Source organism: Cricetulus griseus, chromosome 6, assembly GCF_003668045.3.
Source record: "Cricetulus griseus strain 17A/GY chromosome 6, alternate assembly CriGri-PICRH-1.0, whole genome shotgun sequence".
NCBI classification, from domain to species: Eukaryota; Metazoa; Chordata; class Mammalia; order Rodentia; family Cricetidae; genus Cricetulus; species Cricetulus griseus.
Window position 1 is genome coordinate 31,827,575 of NC_048599.1, and position 23,213 is coordinate 31,850,787.

General features: G+C 40.2%; 1 pseudogene; it reads right to left on the bottom strand.

The window, feature by feature from the left end:
- Positions 1–1,166: 1,166 nt before the first annotated feature.
- The window catches only part of LOC107980340, a 100,885-nt pseudogene continuing 78,838 nt past the window's right edge, over positions 1,167–23,213 (bottom strand).

Sequence of the window (23,213 nt, forward strand, 5' to 3'; positions counted from 1 at the left end):
TTTGAGTAAATGTTGTCAAAACAGAAAAGGTTCAAATAAATGATCCCTAAAACCTAATAGGCTTTCAATTTTGGAATTTGTTGTTAAAGCAACCAATTGTATTTTCTTGTCTATTTTGTTTGTGAAGCATTCTGCTGACTTCTCTTGAATCCAAATAAATGACCACTTCACCCCACCTCAAAAAGAATCTCCATGGAACACACCCCTGTGGTGGTGCTTCCAGAAAGGTTTAGCTAAAGATGGAAGACACACCCTGAATGGGCTGGAGATTTGGTCTGAAGACAAAGGAGAAGGTCAGCTAAGTGCCAGATGGATGTAGTGTGGCCAGCCACCTCATACTCTTGCCTTGCCTTCCCTGTCATAATGGACTGTATCCTCCCACTGCGAGCAAGGTGGCCGTGATATATGGTCTTAAAGTGTTCTTGAATTCCACTTACAAGTATTTTGTGGAGAATTTTTGCATTTGTGTTCATCAAGGAAATTGGTCCATAATTTTCCTTGCTGTTTTTGTTACTATGTTCAACCTCTCCAATCTTATTCAATATAGTACTCAAAGCCTTAGCTAGAGGAATAGGGCAAGAAAATTATAAAAGAGTTAAAAAAGGAAATGAAGTCAAACTATTCCTATTTGCAGACAATACAATCAAATACTTAAAAGACCTTGCAGGCTCCACTAGAAAACTGTTAGATCTGATACTTTCAGTAAAGCTGCAAAATACAAATTCAACATATAAAAATCATTGCCTTCACTTATATTCCAGTAGTGAACTTGTTGAGGAAATAAAGGAGAAAATTACCCATTCATAATAGCTCCCCCAAATACCCAGAATCCTAACCAAAGAAGTGAAAAGATTTCTATAATGCAAATGTTAAGACTTTGAAAACAGAAATTGAAGAAGACAGTAAAATATGGAAAGATCTCTCATGTTCCTGTCAGAACTGATATTGTGAAAGTGGCTATACTACCAAAAGAATCTGCAGATCAAATTAATTCCCATGAATTTTCAGTCACATTCTTCACAGAACTAGAAAAATATCATTCTTTTTTTAACAGTCTCTGCAAGATTTTAATGCTCAGTTTTCACAAACAAGTTTCTATCCAATTTTATGAAAACGTAGTAGTGTTTAAAAATGGGCATTATTCAACTATCCTTCATACTCTCTTGCAATCTTTTAAAATTCATCACCAGGAGTTTTTAACCAAAGTAGTAACTCTGCTGTATTTATATCTGAATTGCGTGCCTTAAGAATAAATGAAATACATGATATCTTTTTGGTTAACTCAGTGTATTTTTAACATGAAAACTTCTATCAAAATACCTTTCACTGGAGAAAATAAATAGAAGAGACAATGGATCTACTCAAAGTCCACATTCACTTTGGTAGACTTCAGTGTAGGACAGTTCATGCCAAGCATATTTACCCTTATTCCCCCAGAGCCTATTAGCTTCCAAGCTAATGGTTAAATCATTTTTAACTGAGATTTTATCATGTTGGTATCTGGCTCATTCCACATCATCTTCAGTCAAGCTCTGAGCACTTACAGTTCTCTGACTAGTGGTTGGAAGCTTGGTCAGAAGCCTCTGGAACACTGGTGGTGGAAGAGCCTGCTGCAACACTCGCAGCAGCTGCTGAGGCTATCCACACACAGCAATTGCATTTGTCAGGTGGTCTACACCCTTCTCATATTTACCTTGTGCTAATAACTCGTCACCAAGTTGTATCTCTTCAAGGAAGAATTTTTGAACAGCTTCAGCATCTTTTAAGTCAGGTAACTTGGAAAGCCCAGCTCTTTCCTTAGCAAGCTTCCGTTTCTTTCTTTGTTCTCGAAGCCTGTTCTTGAAGTTGGGATCACTCTGCCTTTTGCAGTCAAAGTAGATGTAGTACCCAATGAAGAGGGCACCGCACACGCCCGCTGCGATGGTACTGCTCCAGTCCACCGTCTTTGCTCAGCTGGGGCATATGCTGGTCCTCGGAGGCCGGCCAAGCAGCAGTTAGCTCCAATAGATCGGAGCATGCCGGCCACTTGCAGGCCCAGTCCAGATGGAAAAGCAAAACAAAAATCACTCTTATAAAAACACAAAAGACCATGGATATCTAGCCAAGCGCAGTCCTAAGAAGGAGAACTGACCCCAAATTACTGCAGAACCACAGTGGTGTGGTGAATACAGCATATATTAGTACAAAAACAGGCATGTAAATCAACAGAGCATAATATAAGACCCATAAATAAACCTACATAGCTATGGCCACCTAATTTTTAAGAAAGTTATCAAAAACATACACCAGACAGGGGAGGCAACTTTATTTAACAAATAGTGCTGACAAACCTGGATATCCATCTGCAGAAGAATGAAATCAGATCCATATTCCCATCCTGGATAAAAATATATTCAAAGTGGATCAAATATCTCAATGTAAACATGAAATGCCAAAACTGCCAGGGGAAAAGGGAATAACCCTCAAGATAAGAGTATGGACATAGACCTTCTGAATAGGACTTTAGTAGCAAATGAAACATCCCCAAGAACAGATAAAGGGATTTTCATGGGATATCAAAGCTTTTGCAAAGCAAAGCAAACTACCAATAGAGTGATTAGACAGCCTCCAGGATAGGAGATAATCTTTGCCAGATGGACTTCAGACAGGGATTTAATATATATATTATATTATATATTATATTATATATTATATATTATATATTATATATATATAATATTTATATATATATATATACCAAAATTAAACACACAAAAAGTCAAGGAGGAAAGAAGAAGAAACAAATGGGTCAATGAATATTTTTAAGTGTTCAGCATCCTGAGATCACTAGGGGGATAAAGTTGCTCTCCATGCAAGCCTGGTAATCTGATTTCAATCCAGGGAGTCAATTAAAGGTGAAAGAGAAAAATGACTCCACAGAGTTGTCCTCTGAATTCTATACGTATAGTGTGGCACAGATATCCCTGAACTCATGTACACATCACACACACATACACACAAATTCAAATTAATAATAATAAAAATAATAAAATTTATAAGTATTTAATGTTATGATAGATCTTTCCACCAAAAGCCACCGAGCCCCACTGCCACGTGTGTGCTTTATGCCAGCTGCCCACTCGAGTTAGGGCCCCAAAGACTTCTATTATGTACAAATGCTGCTTGGCCAGTGACTAGGATTTCTCATCTGTTAGCTCAGTCTTAATTATCATAAATGTATATATTTTATAACACTTATCTTATCGAACACCTTCCAGTGGCATCCTCCCTTGCCGGTGGATCACATCTCGAATCTGGAGGAAGAGAGGAGAGGAAAAGGGACCACTTCCTGCTTGTCCTTCCTTAAATATGTCTCTCCCTACTATGTCACTTCCTGCCTGGATCATCACTTCTTTACTACATTTCCCAGAATCCTCTTTGACTCCTAGTCCCATCTAATGTGTTGCCTCATTGGCCAAACAGTACTTCATTCAACAATCAATAAGATGAACATACACAGAAATACATCCTTATTCATTAGGCAAATGCAAACTAAAACTACTTTAAGATTCCATCTAACCAAATCAGAATGACTGTTATCAAGAAAACCTATTATAGGGGCTAGAGAGATGTCTCAGAGGGTAAGAGCACTGGCTGGACTTCCAGAGGTCCTGAGTTCAATTCCCAAAACCACATGGTGGCTCACAACCATCTGTAATGAGATCAGGTGCCCTCTTCTGGCATGCAGACATACATGCAGCAGAGCACAGTACACATAATAAATAAATCTTTTTAAAAATTATAAAACTGGAGAGTTTTATAATAAAAATTATAAAACTTTTAAGGTTCAGCACTTAAAAGCTGACTGCTCTTTCAGAACACCTGAGTTCAATTCCCAGAACCCACCTGACAACTCAAAACCATTTGTAACTCCAAGGGATCTGATGCCTTCTTCTGGCCTCCTTAGGTGCCATACACATAAGTGGTGCACAGACATACATGCAGGCAAACTACACATATCTATAAAATAAAATTTAAATTTAAAAAATGCTGGTGAGGATGTGGGGAAAGAGGAACTGCTGGTGGGAGTGTAAGTATAAGCATATTCAGAAATCAGGGTAGAGGTTTCTCAAACATTTAAAAATGGAACTAACAGGACCCGGCTATACCAATCCTGGACACACACCTGAAGGACTCCATATCCTACCACAGACATACTTGCACATCCATTTTTATTGCTGCACTATTCACAATACCAAGGAAATGTAATTAGCCTAGCTGTCTATTAACAGATGAATGGATAATGAAAATATGGTACATATATGTTATGATAAATCTTTTTGCCAAAAGCCACCTGAGCCCCACCGCCATGTGTGAGCTTTACGTCAGCCGCCCGCCCGAGTTAGGCCCAAATGAATACACAGAGAGACTTGTATTAGTTACAAAGCTGCTTGGTCAATGACTAGGATTCTCATTTGTTAGCTCAGTCTCAATTACCATACATCTATATATTTTATGGGACTTATCTTATTGGACGCCTATTTGGCGTCCCTCCTTGCTGGTGAATCACATCATGACGCTGGAGCAGGAGCTGAGGGGAAAAGAGAGCGACACTTCCTTTTTCCTCTTCTTAAATATGAGTCTCCTTGTTATGTCACTTCCTGTCTGGAACACCATTTTTCTACTACAATTCCCAGAATCCTCTTTGACTCCTAGTCCAGCCTAACCTGCTGTCTCATTGGCCAAGCAAGTATTTTATTTATAAACATACACAGAAGTATTTCCCCCATCACATATATACAATGGAATTTCATTCATTTTTTTGTTTTTTTTGGTTTTTCAAGACACAGTTTCTCTGTGTAGCACTGGCTGTCTCAGAACTCACTCTATAGACTAGGCTGGCCTTGAACTCAGAGATCCACCTGCCTTTGCCTCCCAAGTGCTGGGATTAAAGGCGTGCCCCACCACCACCTGGTTCAAGAACAGAGATCTTGATGAGATCCTGTCTAAAACCAATGAAGGAAGAGGAGGAGAGAGAAAAAGTAGGATAAAGAAGAAGAAATGATAATATAAATCTGTATGAATATGGATTGATTACACACACAGAGAGAGAAAGAGAGTGAGAGTGAGAGAGAGAGAGAGAGAGAGAGAGAGAGAGAGAGAGAGAGAGAGAGAGAGAAAGTTAACTCAGGCTCAGGAAGACAAATACTACATGTTCTCTCATACATAGGCACTAGCTTCTAATTTTTACATATATGAACTTACTGTGACTGTAGATCATGAAACAAGATGGGGAAATCATGTCTTAGGAAGAGTATGAGGAGAGTGCTAGAACATGTGTTGCAAGGTAATTCCACAAGAGAACACCAATGCCCTTTTTTAACCTTGTTTTTATTGAGTCATGCATTTTCCCCACTTTCCTTCTCTCCTCCCCTCTCCCCTCTCACCCCTCCTCATACCCCTCCCACTCCCAATTTACTCAGGAGATCTTGTTTTTTTCCTATTCCTAGGTTGATCCATGTATGTCTCTCTTAGGGTCCAAATAATACAATTAAAAATGGCATATATATCTAAACAGAGAACTATCAACGGAAGAATCTCAAATGGCCAAAAGACATTTAAGGAATCCTCAACATCCTTAGCCATCAGAGAAATACAAATCAAAACATCTCCAAGATAACACTTTACACCTGTCAGAATGGCCAAGATCAAAAGCACTAATAAAAGGTTATACTGGAGAGGATGCGGACGGAGTGGGGAAAACACTCCTCTATTGCTGACTTGTATAGCCACTTCGGAAATCAATATGGTGGTTTCTCAGGAAACTGGGAACCAATCTACAAGATCCAGCAATACCACTTTTGTGCATATACACAAAGGATGCATATTCATACCACAAGGACATTTACACAATTATGCTCATAGTAACATTATTTGAATATATCTAGAACCTGAAAACAACCTAGATACCCCTCAACCAAAGAAAGGATAAAGAAAATATGCATACATTTGCACAATGGAGTACTACTCAGTGGTTAAAAAAAAAAGACATCTTGAAATTTGTAGGCAAATGGACAGAACTAGAAAAAAATCATCCTGAGTGAGATAACCAAGACCCAAAAAGACAAACATAGTATGTATTCACTAATAAGTGGATATTAGACAAAAAGCAAAGGATTAACAGCCTACACAGTCCACAACCTCAGAAGACCTAGGCAACAAGAGTAGTACCAGTACACTCTTAAAGCCAAATAGAAAGTCTGCATTGCCCAACAGCAGGGCAGGTGCATGGGAAACCTGCCCAAATCATGCAGCCCACAGCCTCAGTGTCCTTTATCTTTTGTGTTCAAAAAGCACATCCTGGTTTATACACTTTGGTTAACAGGAACAGTTAGTGAGAAGTGAAACTATAAAGCCAAAAAGAAAGGTTAGTACATTTAGGGACTTTTCTGGATCCTGGAACTGTGGGTCTTTAATGGTCTTTGTCTCTGTTTTGGCAGGTGTTGAGGCCTACATGCTGGGTTCTAAGGCCAGTGCCTCCAACATGGCATCAGTTGTGCTAAGTCTGGAGTCCTGTTACAACATGTGACATAAAAGTGGAAAGAAGATGCTGAGGTGGAATAATACAGTGGGGAGGGAGGAGGAGGATCAAATAAAACAGTGAAAGTGCCATAAAGAAAAACCTATTACTTTTTATGCTAACTAAAAATAAAACAAAAGCAAAAAAAATGTAAGCCAGAATAAACCCTTTCTTTCCTAAGTAGCTTTTGCCAGTTAGTTTGTCACAGAAACAGGGAAAGTGCCCCCGAGACTGATGTAAACATTTTAGATGCAGTACATGTGTGTGTGTAAAGGGATTTATTGGAATGACTTACAAGCTGAAACCCAGCTAATTCAACAATGGCTAGCTATGAAGAGAAAGTTCAAGAATCCAGTAGTTGCTCCATCCACAAAGTTGGTTGTCTCAGCAGATCTTCTATTTGCTAGCGTTCCAAAGAAGTAGGCTCCAATGCCAGTGAAGGAATGGATGCGCTAGCAAGGTGAGGTGAAGCAGGCAAAGAGAAAAAGCTCCCATATTCTATATTTTTATATAGACTTCCAGCAGAAGGTGTGGCCCAGATTAAACGAATGTGTCTTCCTACTCAAGATCTGGATCAAAGGCATGGATCCTCCTGCCTCAAAGGTCCAGACTAGAAGTGGATTCATCCACTTCAAACCAGGCAAAAAAATTCTCCCAGGTGTGCCTTCCATTCTGGATTATAGTTCATTTCAGATGTAGTCAAGTGGACAACCAAGAGCACCGAAGGAGTAGCACAAGATGATTTTAACTGTTGGAGCTCTAGACTGTTGAACATATATTTCTATCTGTATAAAGACTTTACCAATAACTACTAAGAATCACTACAAGTTTACTTCAAAAATAGAAGATAGTATTTTTCAAACCATTCACAGTGATTTGATTATTACTGTTATTACGTGTGTGTGTGTGTGTTGCCTGGGAATCAAGATTCACTAGACTCAGTACAGGTTAAGTAAAGTCTATTTGGGGAGAATGCACTTTCATAAGAGGCAGGTGACCGACACAGGTTCCAGCTCAAAGGATCCCCCCAGGGATCCCAAGCAGAAGCAAGAGTGAGCTCTGGGGTCCCAGCCCCAGTTCTAGTCCTCTCCTCTGTCTGTTCCCACCGGTGACCATGCCCGGTGTGGTCAGTGCTGCAGGTGTGGGAGGGGTGGATATCTCACTACAATTCCCCTTTTAGTTTAAAGAAAAAGATTTAGGCTTGATAGGAAACTATATACAAAGATAGCAAATATCAAGTATGCTCTAGGAGAAGGAAAAAAAAAGAACAAACACACCTAAGACCTATCACCAGTAACACAACTAGAGCAAATAGAAAGAACTACATATGCAGTCCTAGGGTAAAGACATAACAGAGATTATTGTAGAGTTATCCTAAGATGGAAAGTTTAAGTCTTGAATCTAATATTTCTATCTAGGAAGAGAGAACAATAATTGTGACAGTCTAATCTTCAAGCTCATCAAAGACCCAAGGGGTAGCATAACAATACTAGGGTAGGCAGTATTTGCATGTGTTTGCTGGATATTGTACCCAGGGTCTCATGTATAGTAGGCAAACACTCTACCACAAATACCTCCCTAGCCTGGAAATTATTTTTCATGTGAAAGAAAGTTTCTCTTTAATGTCAGACTTCAGGAAATTAGAGAAATTGATACCAAGTATCTTTTAAGTGTTTTTCCCCTGGGAAATTTCTTCCTCACTCAAAATCACTGCAGAATTGTCTTCACCCTTAAAAAATTATAGCTAATTCTGTGTCCTTCCTTTCTCTCCCCCATTCTTGTTCCTTCCCTTCCTTTCTCTTTTGAGACAGTCTTGCTATGTAGATCAGGCTCTGCTCTAATTCTCCATCTTTCTTCCTCAGCCTCCTTTGTGCTGGCATTCCAGGTGTACCCCATCTCAACCAGCAGTTAACACTAGAGGAAGTTTTAAGGAGAATCCTCATTTTTCTCCTTTTAATGATATCAAGATTTTTTTCACCTCCAAGGCTAGGAAGTAATCCCCAACTTACTTAAAGCAATCCAATGGCCTCCCTTCCCGACAAGGCACCCTTGGTCTTCCATGTTAGCAACTGCTTTTCTTATGGCTAACACGGAAGATTCCTCTCCCTTCCCAAGGACTCCCACAGTCAGGTGCTGATTCACTTCCTCCTAGACTGCTCTCACCAGTCTAGAACCATCAGGCTTGCACTAGTAGACAAGAAGACCCACCCACATGGCCTCACATCCTGTACCAAAGACACACAAAGCACCTAGTCCAGCACCTTCTGTTATAGGTGTCTAATATGGCCCTATATGCCCATTTTGTCTCACTATAATTATTTGAATGTGGAGTACAAATCCCAGCTCTCTGATCAAATAACCTGAGTTTAGGTCAAACACCCTTGTGACTGTGGTCTGATTAATCAAAATCTCTAAATCTCCTTTTCTTGGTCTATAAAATGGTAACAGTATTGGCCTAGTCCATAGGTACATTGGGTGGTTAGATATAACTATGTATATAAAGCCTTTAATAAGGCCCTGTATTATATATAGGTTATATAGCCTCTACAAATTCCAGCTCATTTTTAAAAATTTATTTATTATGTATACAGTGTTCTGCCTCCAAGTATCCCTGCAGGCCAGAAGCTGGCACCAGATATCATTACAGATGGTTGTGAGCCACCATGTGGTTGCTGGGAATTGACCTCAGGTCCTCTGGAAGAGCAACCAGTGCTCTTAACCACTGAGCCATCTCTCCAGCAACCCCCCCCCCACCCCAGCTCATTTTTATTAGCAACAGCTACCTGGTAATGTTCATGGCTTTAGTTTCTTCCCAAGTCCTGATAGTTTTTGCACATTGTTTTAGAGTAGAACTGCAGAAATGCAATTTACATTCATTGTGTTTTGTAGTACAAGATGTCAAATCCAGCACCTTGCGCATACTAAGCTAGTGATATACCTCCAAGGTATATCACCAATAATAATGTTGTACATTATTTTATTTAATTGTTTGTTTTTCAAGACAGGGTTTCTCTGTTGTCTTAGTTAGGGTTTCTATTGCTACAAAGAAATGACCACAGCAACTCTTATAAAGGAAAACATTTAATTAGGGCTGGCTTACAAGTTCAGAGGTTTAGTCCATTTTCATCATGGTGGGACATGGTTGTGTGCAGGCAGACATACATGGTGATAGAGAAGGAACTGAGAGTTCTACATCTTGATCCCCATTCAACAGGAAGTGAACTGTCACACTTGCTGTGGCTTGAGCATATATGAGACCTCAAAGTCTGCCTCCATAGTGACACACTTTCTCCAAGGCTATTACTACTCCAACAAGACCATACATTCTAATAGTGCCAATCCCTGTGGGCCATGCATTCAAACACACGAGTTTCTAGGGGCCATACCCATTCAAACCACCACATCTGTGTAGCCCTGACTGTCCTGAAATTCATGTTATAGATCAGGCTGGCCTATGCTGGAATCACAGGTATGTGCCACCACTGCCTGACGCATTCTTGCTTTAAGTGTTAACATTGCCACCAATGGGTCCCTACCCACTTCCCATTCCTTCATCTCTGTGCTGTCCTGGATCTGCCACAGTCTTTGGCCCCAAACTCTTTACAGATGCCCTAGAATTCAACACCTGTTTTCCACTCTGATGCTCCATTTCTAGCTTTTGTTCTGTGATAGCTGAACCCTTTGTGTTTATCCCACTCCCCAGTGAGTCTAACAAGGACTCAAGTCAAGATCTGAACCCAGCTCCTGGTGGGTTCTTCTTCTTCTTTTTTTTTTTTTTTTTTTGGTTTTTCGAGACAGTGTTTCTCTGTGGCTTTTGAAGGCTGTCCTGGAACTAGCTCTTGTAGACCAGGCTGGTCTCGAACTCACAGAGATCCGCCTGCCTCTGCCTCCCCAGTGCTGGGATTAAAGGCGTGCGCCACCAACGCCCGGCTAAAATAAACACACCACTTCCCTCCACCACGGCAGGACTCAAACCTGCAATCTTCTGATCTGAAGCCAGTCGCCTTATCCATTAGGCCACGCAGCCAACTCCTGGGGGGTTCTTAAACAGAGTACATTCAGTCAGTGTTCACTGTTGCTGTTGCAGATATTCTAACACCCATAAACCATTATGAGGATTGAAAGCATTAATTAAATGTCACTTTTCTTAGATTATCAACCACTATCAGCATGAGCAAACTCCAAAGTGTATTAGTAATGAGGCCAGGGCCTTCCCATGTGACCAACAGTCTTCTCATTATTTGTTGCCTAATAAATCTTAAATATTTGACCTCTAAGAACTATAGTTAGGTATGAATCCAAGGAACAAGCCATGCTCAGCCCCACTCAAGGAATTCAGCTAGAGTTAAAGAAAGTGTCTAGTCCAACTTTCAGAGTTTCTCAAATAATGTCAGAGTTTCTCAAATAATCTTAGTTAGGGTTACTATTCTTATGATGAAATATCATCTCCAAAATCAAGTTAGGGAAGAAAAGGTTTATTTGGCTTACACTTTCACATATTCATCCATCACTGAATGAAGTCAGGACAGGAGCTCAAGCAGGGCTGGAACCAAGAGGCATGAATTGGTACAGAGGACAACCTTTAAGAGTTGGTTTTCTCCTGCATCTATCTGTATGGATCCTGTGGATCAAACTCAGGCTAGCTAGCTCTAGAGAACATATTTTTACCAGCTGAGTCATCACTCCACTCCCCCACTGTACCTTTTTTGAAGTTAAGATTTGCAGTGTTCTATGACTAGATGTCAGCTAGGAAAATCATGCTTGGTACTGGAAACCTAGCCAGCTTCCCAGGGCTTGTGAGGTCATGGACCTTAAGAGAGAATCTCCTACTGCCATTTTGCTAGACCAGCATAATTCTTTACTACATTCTAAATCTTACCCTTATATTGACAGATAAGTGGTCATCATCCTCATCAAAGAAGCCTCTCTTTACACCACAGAAAACCAAAACTGGACATAGTGCAGAGATAGAGAGACTGTAGGGATCCCAGCTCCAACGGATACATCTATATCACAGCTCCTACATCTATGGCTTGAGGATAAACAAGAAAGAGGGGCAGACTAATTTAAGAGCCAGAATACCAGGAAATCTGCTGTGAAACAGTCTCTCTTAGAAATGACTGCATAAGCAATACCAGAACAATTTCAATATCAAAGGATATGTTAATGTGGAAGGGAGAAACTTTCATGGGATTCCACCCCTAGAACTACAGGCAACTAATGACTGCTGGAAGAATTAGCTTTTCCGAGAGATGAGCCCCACTATTGCATGTCCAGGGCAGAGTACTCATCCCTAAAACCATGTACACATAAACAATAAAAATGGACTCAAAAAGTTGTACATATATATATGTACATATATATATGTTCATATGCATACATACATATGAAAGAAACAATAGTAAAGAAAAAGAGACTATTAACTTGAGTGTAAGGGGACATGGAAAGGGCTCAAGGGAGGAGAGCTGTGGGGGGCTAGATCAGTGGTTCTCAACCTTTCTAATGCTGTGACACTTTAATACAGTTCCTCATATTGTGGTGACCCCAACCATAAAATTATTCCATTTCTACTTCATAACTGTAAAATTCTGTTACAATTATAAATTGTAATATAAATATCTGAGATGCAGAATATCTGATATGTGATCCCTATGAAAGAGTCGTTCAATACCCAAGTGGATCACAACCCACATATTGAGAACCACTGGGCAAGAGGGCTGAAAGGGAAGGAGAAAGTGATATAATTCTATTTCAATCAAAATATTTTACAAAATAAAATGTATTTTGCTTTGTATTGTTTGTATCTTGAAATTATTTTAGACTTATAAAAAGTCACAAAATTATTATGAAGAGTTTTTCCATCTACCTTTCATTCAGACCTGGGAATGTTCATGTTTTCTGACTGTAGTATGATTACCAAAACCAGAATATGAACACTGGGTACAACACCTGTAAAGAGTATGGATCTCAGTTGCTTCCCACTCCATCCTTTTCCTCGTCTTCATTTCCTCTTGCCCTTGAGCTGCCCCTCCTTAGCCTTTCTTCTCAAATCTGAGATATTCTCTTGTTATCACCTGTCTTCCCTGACAATCAACTATTTAAAGAAAATTCACTGGTTGCCTTATAAATGTTTTTCAGTTTAAATTTGCTTAATGTTTCCTCATGATTGAGAGTAAGTCATGTATTTTGGGCAACAATGCTCCAGAAGAAATGTGGGGGGTCTTAGTATGTACTGTCACAGTGGTACTGACTTTATCTTCTATATAAGGTGGTACCTGCCTTGTTCTTCCATCATGAGGTCACTGGTTTACTGCTTTTGTCATTAACAGTTGTCTTGAAGGGGTACTTAGTCATGCAGGCCTCCTAACACATTTGCATTCTGACTTTAGCATCCATGCATAGATCTTGCTTGCAGCAGTTATTATTGCTGGTGGTTTTGTATTTCCCCTTGACACTTTTGAATAGATATACTTGTGTTTCAAAATAAGGTTCATTTCTCAATCACTTTTTCTGTTTTTCTGTTTGTTTGTTTTATGAGACAGGGTTTCTCCATAGCTTTTTTGGAGTCTGTCCTGGAACTCTGTCTGTAGACCAGGCTGGCCTCCAACTAACAGAGATCCACCTGCCTCAGTCTCCCAAGTGCTAGGGTTAAAGGTGTGCACCACCACCGCCCAACTCAATCACTTTTTCTTAATAGTAATGTCCAAAGATTTTCTTTCTTCTCTTTTCTTCCCTCCCCCAACTCTCCTCTTTCTGACAGGATCTTATTGTGTATTCCAGGCTAACTTCAACCTCTCCATTTTCCTGACTCTGCCTCACCAAGCATTGGAATTACAAGGGTATGACACCATACCCTTTTTAAAAAAACACTCTTTAAAAAACTATTCTAAGATCATATGTGGAGATGTAGGATTGAGTAATCTCCTTCCCAAAAATGTTGAGAGGATTAGAAATGCCCAAGAGCTATGAGTACTCAAATGTTTCGGGGGAAACAGAGGTGGCTCAGTTCTTCATGAGGAGACACGTGGAAACAACAGGCACTTGGAAGACAGTTGCTAAGCACAACATCTGTCTAGTCTTGCTGAAACTCAAAGTCTCATTTCTGAAGTAATTGCCTGGCCCAGTTACCCTTCTTCTCCAATGTAAGCAAGCACTCAATACTGAAGCCAGGAGGTGATGTGGTAGCCCTATAAAGTTCTTTAAACATGAAATTAAGTGTCTTTATGGTGAGAAGTGGAAAGATCACAGGAAGTTAATTTTAGATGACAACCACTCATCTCTCCTAAAAGATAGTTAATTTATAGTCATAGCTCACATTTGTTGAGTACTTACCACATGAACTGTTGCAGATGCTTTGTATGTGTAACTCACTTAACCCTTATAAATTATTTTAATCCTTGTTTAGTAGGTACTACTTACCACTCAATTTTATAGATGGGTAACTTACATCACACACACACACAAAAAACCTATGTATCAGAAAACACAGTGAATGGGAGACCTGAGTTCAAATTCATGTATCTTAAAAATACATCTTATTATATTCATTTATTTTGTAAGTAGTGGGGAGCACATCTATGCTTCAATGTGCATTTGGTAGTTAATTCCGGGAGTTGGTGGTCTCCTGCCACCATGTGGGTCCTGCAGATCAAACTCAAAATTTCAGACTTGGCAGCAAGTAACCCACTAACCCATCTTGCTGACCCCAAACTCATTAATCTTTTTCCTTGTGTTCTAGTGTATGAAATAAACTGGATGATATAAAAAGCAAATGTCACCTCTTATAAAATGAAATATCAAGGTCAGCAATGACATATCTTCATGCCGGAATGCAGATTTCCCCAAAACTTACATCCTCCCCAGACCTTTAACACCCACCTTTTATCACAGAGGTCAAGTGGAGATCAGGGCAGATCCATCTGACATCATCACCCTTCTGTGATATACCCAGCTCCAAAGAAGTAGCTAATTTCAGCTACTGTGAGGGCTGTGTAACAACCTCAAACAGAGCCCCACTGTTATGGCTAAGAGTAAGCTCCACTACAAGGTCTTACAGTAAATCTTAACTGGATAGTTATAGAAAAAGAATAGAGCAAAGTAATGACACTGGAAAGAATACATTTTCTATAGATTTTCTTTTTGGAATCAAATCAATAGCCTCTGGATGTAGCCTGGGTGACTTCTCCAAGCTGTGCATTACTCTTAGAGGGGAAATGGGAAGAACTGTGCCCACCATATGCCCCAGTCATGAGACTAACACTGTACTGACCTCATTTGCTGAAAAAAGACAGCAAAGTAAGGTCCACTAATCTCTCATGGGGAACCAGTAGAGTTTGCAAAAAGAAGAGAAATTAGAGTACAGATCTAAATAGAGAATTCTCAATGGAAGAATCTCAAATGGCCAAAAGGCACTTAAGAAATTGTTCAACATCCTCAGCCAACAGGGAAATGCAAATAAAAACAACTCTTAGATACCATCTTATACCTGCCAGAATGACTAAAATCAAAGACACCAATGACGGTTTATGCTGGGGAGGATGTCGAGAAAGGCTCTTTCTGCCAGCCGCCTGAGTTCTACCAACATGTTAGGGCCCCCAAATAACACACAGAGACTTATATTAGGTACAATGTTGCTGGCCAATGACTAGGATTTCTTATATGCCTGCTCTGTTTTAAGTATGAACCATAACTATTAATCTATATATTTTATAAGAACTTATCAAGGACACTGGACATGTGCGTCCTCTCTTCCTGGAAATCACATGGCAACTCCTTTACTACATTTCCCAGAATCCACCTTCTCTCCTAGTCCTGCCTATCTTGCTTCCCTATTAGACAACAGTGCTTTATTTATCAACCAATAAGACAAACATACACAGAAGGACCGCCCCCATCAGAAATGCAAACTTGTACAGCCACTTTGGAAATCAATATGGCAGTTTCTCAGAAAATGAGAATTAATCTACCTCAAGACCCAGAAATTTGACTCTTAGACATATACTAAAAGGATGCACATTAATATCACAAGGACATCTGTTCAACTATATTCATAGTAGCATTATTTGTAATAGCCAGAACCTAGAAGCAACCTAGATACCCCTCAACCAAAGAATGGATAAAGAAAATTTGGTACATTTACACAATGGAGTAAAACAAAAACAATCACATCTTGAAATTCGCAGGCAAATGGATGGAACTAGAAGAAACCATCCTGAGTGAGGTAACCCAGACACAGAAAGACAAACATAGCACGTAATCACTCAAAAATGGATATTAAATATAGAGCAAAGGAGAACTAGCCTACAAACCACAACCCCAGAGAAGCTAGGAAACAAGGAGGACCCTACAAGGGACATACATAGACACTTCCTAGAAGGGGAAAGGGACAAGACCTCCTGAGTAAATTGGGGGCATGGAAATGTGGGTATCAGTTGGGGGGCTTGGGCAGTCTATGGGGCCTCTGGCAGTAGAACTAGTATTTATCCCTAGGGTATGAATGGGCTTTGGGAGCCCATTCCCTATGAAGGGATACTCTCTAAACCTAGATACATGGGGGAGGATCTAAGTACTGCCCCAAATGATATGACAGATTTTGATGATCCCCGATGGGGGCCTCATCCTCCCTAAGGAGTGGATGGGGGGGTGGGATGGGGAGATGGTGGGGGGCATGGGAGGATGGATGGGAGAGGGACTTGGGATTGATATGTAAAACAAGATTGTTTTTTAATTCAAATACAAATTAATTTTTAAAAAGAGGAATTGGAATTGGGACTCTTCCTTCAAATAAGACTAGTGTTTTGAGAGAGAGAGAAGAGAGAAGGAAGCAAGTGAGGGAACTAGAGAGTGCATGGGGTGGGGGGAAGACCCAAATGTCCTGCCCTATTCTTTAAAGCGCACTGTATAACTGCCATCTAGATTGTTATATTTTTCATTTCCCCAAGATTAGCAGCTCTCTGAGATGTCAGAATCATTTAGTTCATTTAAATGTAAGTAGCTGTGAGATCAATCAAGATTTTTCAGAAAGAAAATGAAATGAAAAGTTTTTATTTTGTTGGGTTCTAAACAAGGTCATGGCATGATGAACAGTAAAGTCCCACCATAGAGGCCTGAGATCAAGCACCATATCCCTAGACATTAGTGTTTTTAGGGACTTCATTAACCATTCACTGTTCATTCAGGTTTGCACCACATTGTCTGTAGAGCACACTGATACTGGTAGTTTCTATGTATGAGGCAGATTTGGAGACGAGAACACAGGGCAGAACAGAACATTCTTGGCAATGGCAGTCAATTTTTAATTCAAGTTTTCTGTAGCTGTACACATGAACCTAAAGACACCATTTGATGTTGTAGGTCAGGAATCCACGTAGGGCATGGGAAGGACTGTTCATGTTTGCTACTCTATGTTTCAGGTAGTCTGATCTGGAGTCTAGAGCTACTGGTGGTAGAAGATTCACTACTAAGAATTTCTTCATTCCTATGGTAGTGCCTGGCTGGGAAGACTTAAGGACAGACTCAACTCAGGCTGTCACAAGATGTCAAAGGAATTCCTGCCCAAGTGTGGTTTTGTCCTCATGGTGATCTCAGAATAATTATGTTTCTTACATGGAAAATTTAGGAATTCAAGACCAAGTATTCTCTAGGGGAAAGATGAATTATAGTAATGTGGCCTTAGAGGTTGCATTGCATTGCTTCTGTCATACTCTATCAAAGAAGTTAGAGTTTGTCCTGATTCAAAGGGATAAGATAGACCCCACATTTTCACAGTATGCATTTGTCCCCCAAATTCTGTATCTTGAAACAAAACATGCCATATGAGGTCATTAAGGTGTGACATTTTAGGAGATGACTAAATCATGAGGCCTCTGTACTATGGGATGGAATTGGCCCTTATAAGACTTTATGAAGTCTTCTAGTCTTCCACTTTATGAGGACATGGCTATTGTTAACCTCTGGAGGATGCAGCAACAAAACTCCATCTTGGAAGCATAAACAAATCCTTCACCAGACATTAAACCTGGGTGTCTTCACCTTGGATTTCCAGCTAGACTTGTGAGAAATAAACGTATGTTTTTTTTTTTAATTATGTATTTGTGTGTGGTGTGTGGTGTGTGTGTGTGTGTGTGTGTGTGTGTGGTGGCCCCAGTGCTATGGCACACACAGTCAGACGACAACTTGTGGATGTCCACTAAGTAAGGGTTTTTTTTTTTAAGATTTATTTATTATGTACACAGTTTTCTACCTTCATGTATGCCTGCAGGCCAAAGGGGGCACCAGATCTCATTACAGATGGTTGTGAGCCACCATGTGGTCACTGGGAATTGAACTCAGGACCTCTGGAAGAACAGCCAGTGCTCTTAACCTCTGAGCCATCTCTCCAGCCCAAAAGTATATTCTTTTTATAAATTACTCAGTCATAAGCTTGATTACAGGATCTAAACTGAAGGATATATAAATGATTTCTGGCCATATATAATGCTGCCACAATGGGTTGCTTTTGGGAAACTGAAGCCTACTTCTGCTACATGTTTATTTCCCATGACAATTTTCCAGATAGCCATGTAGATATTGCTCTGGATATATTCAAGTTTTCTTAAGTATTAGGGTACATAAGACTCAGTGGAGGAGCTTGTAGAAAACACACGCACACACAGCTCCTCTGCCCATACACCTCTTCCCTTGATCTACTGACTGCCATTCCTCTACACCCAGTTCAGTCTGGTGCTTCTGTTTATTACTAATTAAGGATGTTTTCTTTTGTGTGCGACATATGCATGTGTGTATGCATAATGTGTGCATGTGTGTGTGTGTGTGTGTGTGTGTGTGTGTGTGTGTGTGTTATACACGGAGGGTCAAGGTAGACATTGGGAGTCTTCAACTTCTCCACCTTATTCCTTGAGGTAGGGTCTTCCAGTTGAAACCAGACCTTGTCAATACAGCTAGCCTAGTTCATAAGTTTGCTCTGGTGATCTGTGGTCTCTCTTCTAACCTTTGTAATTATAAGCAAGCTGCCATACTAACCAGAATTTTTTTCTGTCTACATTCTTTTTTTATATTTTATTTTAGAAACAATCTTATTTTACATATCAGTTCCCCTATTCCCTCTCCCTCCCATCCTCCCATGTCCCTCCACCGATATCCCCAACCCAGCCCTACCCACTCCCCAAGGATAGTGAGGCCTTCCATGGGGGAATCATCAAAGTCTGTCACATCATTTGGGGGAGGGCCTAGGCCCTCTTTCATGTATCTACCCCATAGGGAATGGGCTCCTAAAGTCTATTTGTGCACTAGAGATAAACACTGGCTCTTGTTAGAGGTCCCATAGACTGTTGAGGCCTCCTAGCTGGCACCTACACTCAGAGGGCTTGGTTTGGTCCAATGCTTTGGTTCCCCAGCTTTAGGACTAGGGTCTCTGTGCTCTTGCTAGGTCACATCAACTGTTTCTGTGGGTTTCTCCAGCACAGTCTTGGCTCCTTTGCTCATTCCTCCTCCCTCTCTACAACTGGATTCCAGAAATATGGCTCAGTGTTTAGCTGTGGCCACCTGCTTCTGCTTCCATCAGCTACTGGACGAAGGCTCTATGATGGCAACCAAGGTAGTCATCAATCTCGTTACAAGGGAAGGGCATCAAAGGCAGCCTCTCCACTACTGCCTAGATTCTTAGTTGGGGTCATTCCTGTGGATTCCTGAACATTTTCCTAGTGCCAGACCTCTCTGGCTCCCTCTATCAAGGCATTTCCTTTCTTGTTCTCTACTACTCCCTTGTCTCAGTCTTTCTGATCCCTCTTGTTCTCCTCCCCTTTCCTCTTCTCCCCTTCTCTTTTTCCTACTTCCCTCTTCTCTTCCCCCCACCCCGTGCTCCCAATTTGATCAGGGGTTCTTGTCCCTTTCCTCTTCTTCAGGGGACCATGTGTTTTTATCTTGGGGATCCTCCTTGTTTCCTAGTTTTTCTGATGGTGTGGATTGTAGGCTGGTAGTCCTTTGCTCTATGTCTACTATCCATATATGAGTGAGTACATACCATGCTTGTCTTTCTGTGATTGGGTTACCTCACTCAGGATATTTTCTTCCAGTTGAATCCATTTGCCTGTGAATTTCAAGATTTCATTGTTTTTTTCCTGCTAAGTAATACTCCATTGTGTAAATGAAACACATTTTCTCCATCCATTCTTCAGTTGAGGGGCATCTAGGTTGCTTCCAGTTTCTAGCTATTACAAATAATGCTGCTATGAACATAGTTGAACATATGTCTTTGTTGTATGAATGTGCATTATTTGGGTACATGCCCAAGAAAGGAATTGCTAGATCTTGAGGTAGACTGATTCCCATTTTCCTGAGAAACTGCCATACTGATTTTCAAAGTGGTAGTACAAGTTTGCATTCCCACCAGCAATAGAGGAATGTTCCTCTTTCTCCACATCCTCTACAGCATAGACAGTCATTGGTATTTTTTATTTTAGCCATTCTGACAGGAGTAAGATGGTATCTCAGAGTTGTTTTGAGTTGCATTTTTTTAATTTTTTAAATCTTTTATCCATTTTACATACATACCAACCACAGCTCCCCCTCTCTACCCTCCTCCTGCTTCCCCCACCTCCTCCCAACCCACTGCCCATCCAACCATCAGAAAGAGTAAGGCCTCCAATGGGGAGTCAACAAAACCTGACATTCAGTTGAGGAAGAACCAAGTCCCTCCCCACTGCATTGAGGCTGGGAAAGACATTCCATCATATGGAATGGGCTCCAAAAAGCTAGCTCATGCACAAGGGATAGATCCTGGTCACACTGCCAGGAGTTCCACAAACAGTAGGCTATACAACTGTACCCCACAAGCAGAAGGCCTACTTCAGTCCCATGCAGGCTCCCCAGAGGTTGGTTAGAGTCCATGAACTCCCACGTGTTTGGGTCAACTGCCTCTGTAGGTTTCCCCATCATGCTCTTGACCCCTTTGCTCATATACTCACTCCTCATCTCTTCAAATGGACTCCAGAGGTTGGCCTGGTGCTTGGCTTCATCTGCTTCCATCAGTTACTTACTGGATGAAGGTAGAACCATTTTTAAAGCTTTCTCAGATCTTATGTGGATATATGTGGCTGGACATTGGGTACCATCTGTAGTCAGACCTTTATATCCAGACTGCCAGCTCTAGTTCTATTCTGTTGTGAGTTTTTACATTTCCTTAGGTGTATGTCTTACCATTGTTTTAGTTTTGGATATTTCTATTTAGACATCTTCAAGTTCAAACATTCTTTACTCAGTCATACAGTCTTCAAATTGAACTATCAAAAATTTTTGTCCTGTTACTTTTTTGTGTTTTGTGTTTTGTTTTGTTTCTTGTTTTTTTGGTTTTTTTTCTTTTTCTTTTCTTTTTCTTTTTTTTTTATTTGGTTTCTCGAGACAGGGTTTCTCCGTATAGTTTTGGAGCCAGTCCTAGAACTCATTCTGTAGACCAGGCTGGCTTTGAACTCACATAGATCCTCCTGCCTCTGCCTCCCGAGTGCTGGGATTAAAGGTGTGCACCACCAACACCTGTTGTCCTGATACTTTTTTAAAAGCTTCTAGCACTGTCATATTTTTATACCCCTTTCTTAGATTTTTCCTTCTCTCTTAATATTGTCTGCTCTTACATTCTATCTACCAATATTAGAACCCTTAGCATATTAATGATAGTTGTCCGAATTCCTGATCTGATCATTCTAACATCCTAACATATTCTAGACTTTTTAAATGCTCTTTCTGTCCTTTCAGACCTTGGTTTTTGCCTTTTAGTTTACTTTGTAATTGTTTCTTAAGAGATGGACACAATGTACTGTGTAAAAATAACTACAGTAATTAACTATTTTAGCAATATGGTGGTAAGCTTTTGGGGAGAGGAAGTACTCCACAAATGTATAATTAGGCCTCAGTCTTTATTCTCAGTTGTCAGTTAGGAATTTTGACATTTTTGTCTCCCCTTTTGTGTTTAGAATGGAGGGGATGCTGTCAGAGCTATATTTGAGTATTTCCCTTGCATTATTCGAGCTCTGGTAAAACTCCAGCAATTAGGCCTTTGCTAAAGTTTCTCCTTTGTTTAGAACAAAGTGCTTTTCTGTATTTCAAGATGACTGGGGAGTTTTTCCTTCCTTTGCTGGAAACACAGGGGAAGATTTCCTCTGAAGTTTGCTATGAGAACTTAAATGCCATGGACTACCCCAGCCAGGTATGGGAGTCCTTGGGAAGAGGGTCCTTGATGACTAGGTAGGTAAGGATTCGGCAGTGACAAACAGAAACAAACACAGAGGCACTTTGAATCTGAGTGTATTTTACAGTTCTCAAACAAGGCTTTTTTATAGAGATATTTTCTCAGGGGATGTTTTTGTTAAGCAAACCCTAACATATAACATTATTGTTACTTGGCAGAGTAATGTAGATATCCAAAACATAAAACCATCCAGAGTTAATAAAAACACAAAATCATCCTTGGTCAATCAAAACATAGATTTATCCAAGGCTAACCACATATTTCTTAAATCAAATTAATAAATTTTAATGGTCAGTTACTGTTTAACATCTATTACCTAGTTCTTATGAGTTTTTTAAATATTGAGCTATTTTAACTATTTTAACTCTTTCCTATTAAAGGCTTTCTTTACCAGACACTTAAGCCCACTCTTCATGATACATGTGCAGCAATATGAAATTTTAGTGTTGGGAAAGTTTTTATTATTTGTAGTTATGTGAATGATGTGAATGATCTGGAAAGTGCTGGTTTTTCTGGAGATGGTCATAGCTAGTGACCCCATCTCAGGGGATGGTTTCTTATCTATTTCTTTTGTTTAAAATGTCAGCATAGGCTTTTAGGAAATTTCGTTAATATGAAAGAAGAATAGAAGAACAAACAGAAATTGCCACGGGAATCACAGCCAAATATTTTTCTCTAACCGACAGTTTCACAACCAGTTCCAGGAGACATCCTACTTTTGAAGTTATCACCTCAGTCTGTGCAACTTGTCACACAGAATCTACTGGATTTGTTGTGACAATTAAGAGTGCTCCAGAAGGCTGAAAAACAAGTGCCCCCACCACTCCTGTCAGACTAGGTCTGCCTTGAAGCTTGACTCTTAGGTCTGTCCAAACTGAAGATACAGCACTTTGCCTGTTACAGCTCAGGTGTCCCTATCCCAGCATTTGTTCCCATGGTGATTGTTGCTCATGGGCTTCTGTTCTGGTAAGTTACAATTCTCTGATGTGCTTGTCAGTACCTCTAGTTTTGGGGGGTATCAGTGTAACCTGCTGAATTTAAGAAGAGCTGTTTTGTTTCGTTTTGTTTTATGTGTATATGCATGTGTCTGCACTTGAAGGTCATAAGAGTGTGTCTGGTCCCCTGGAGCTAGAGTTACAGGCAGTTGTGTGTCACCCAATGTGGATGTTGAGAACCAAGTGCTCTTAACCACTGAACAATCTTTTCAGATTTGACACATTGATTTTTCAGATAGTTTAGCTTTTTCCTGTGATAGCATGGTAACTAAAGCTTATTACATGTGGGACTAGAAACAATAGCTCAACAGCAGTCTGTATGTACACCATATAGTTACTAGAAAGTGAGTTGTATTTATGCCTCCATAATACAGTATATATGGACCAACTCCAATCAGATTTTACTACATTAACCTTG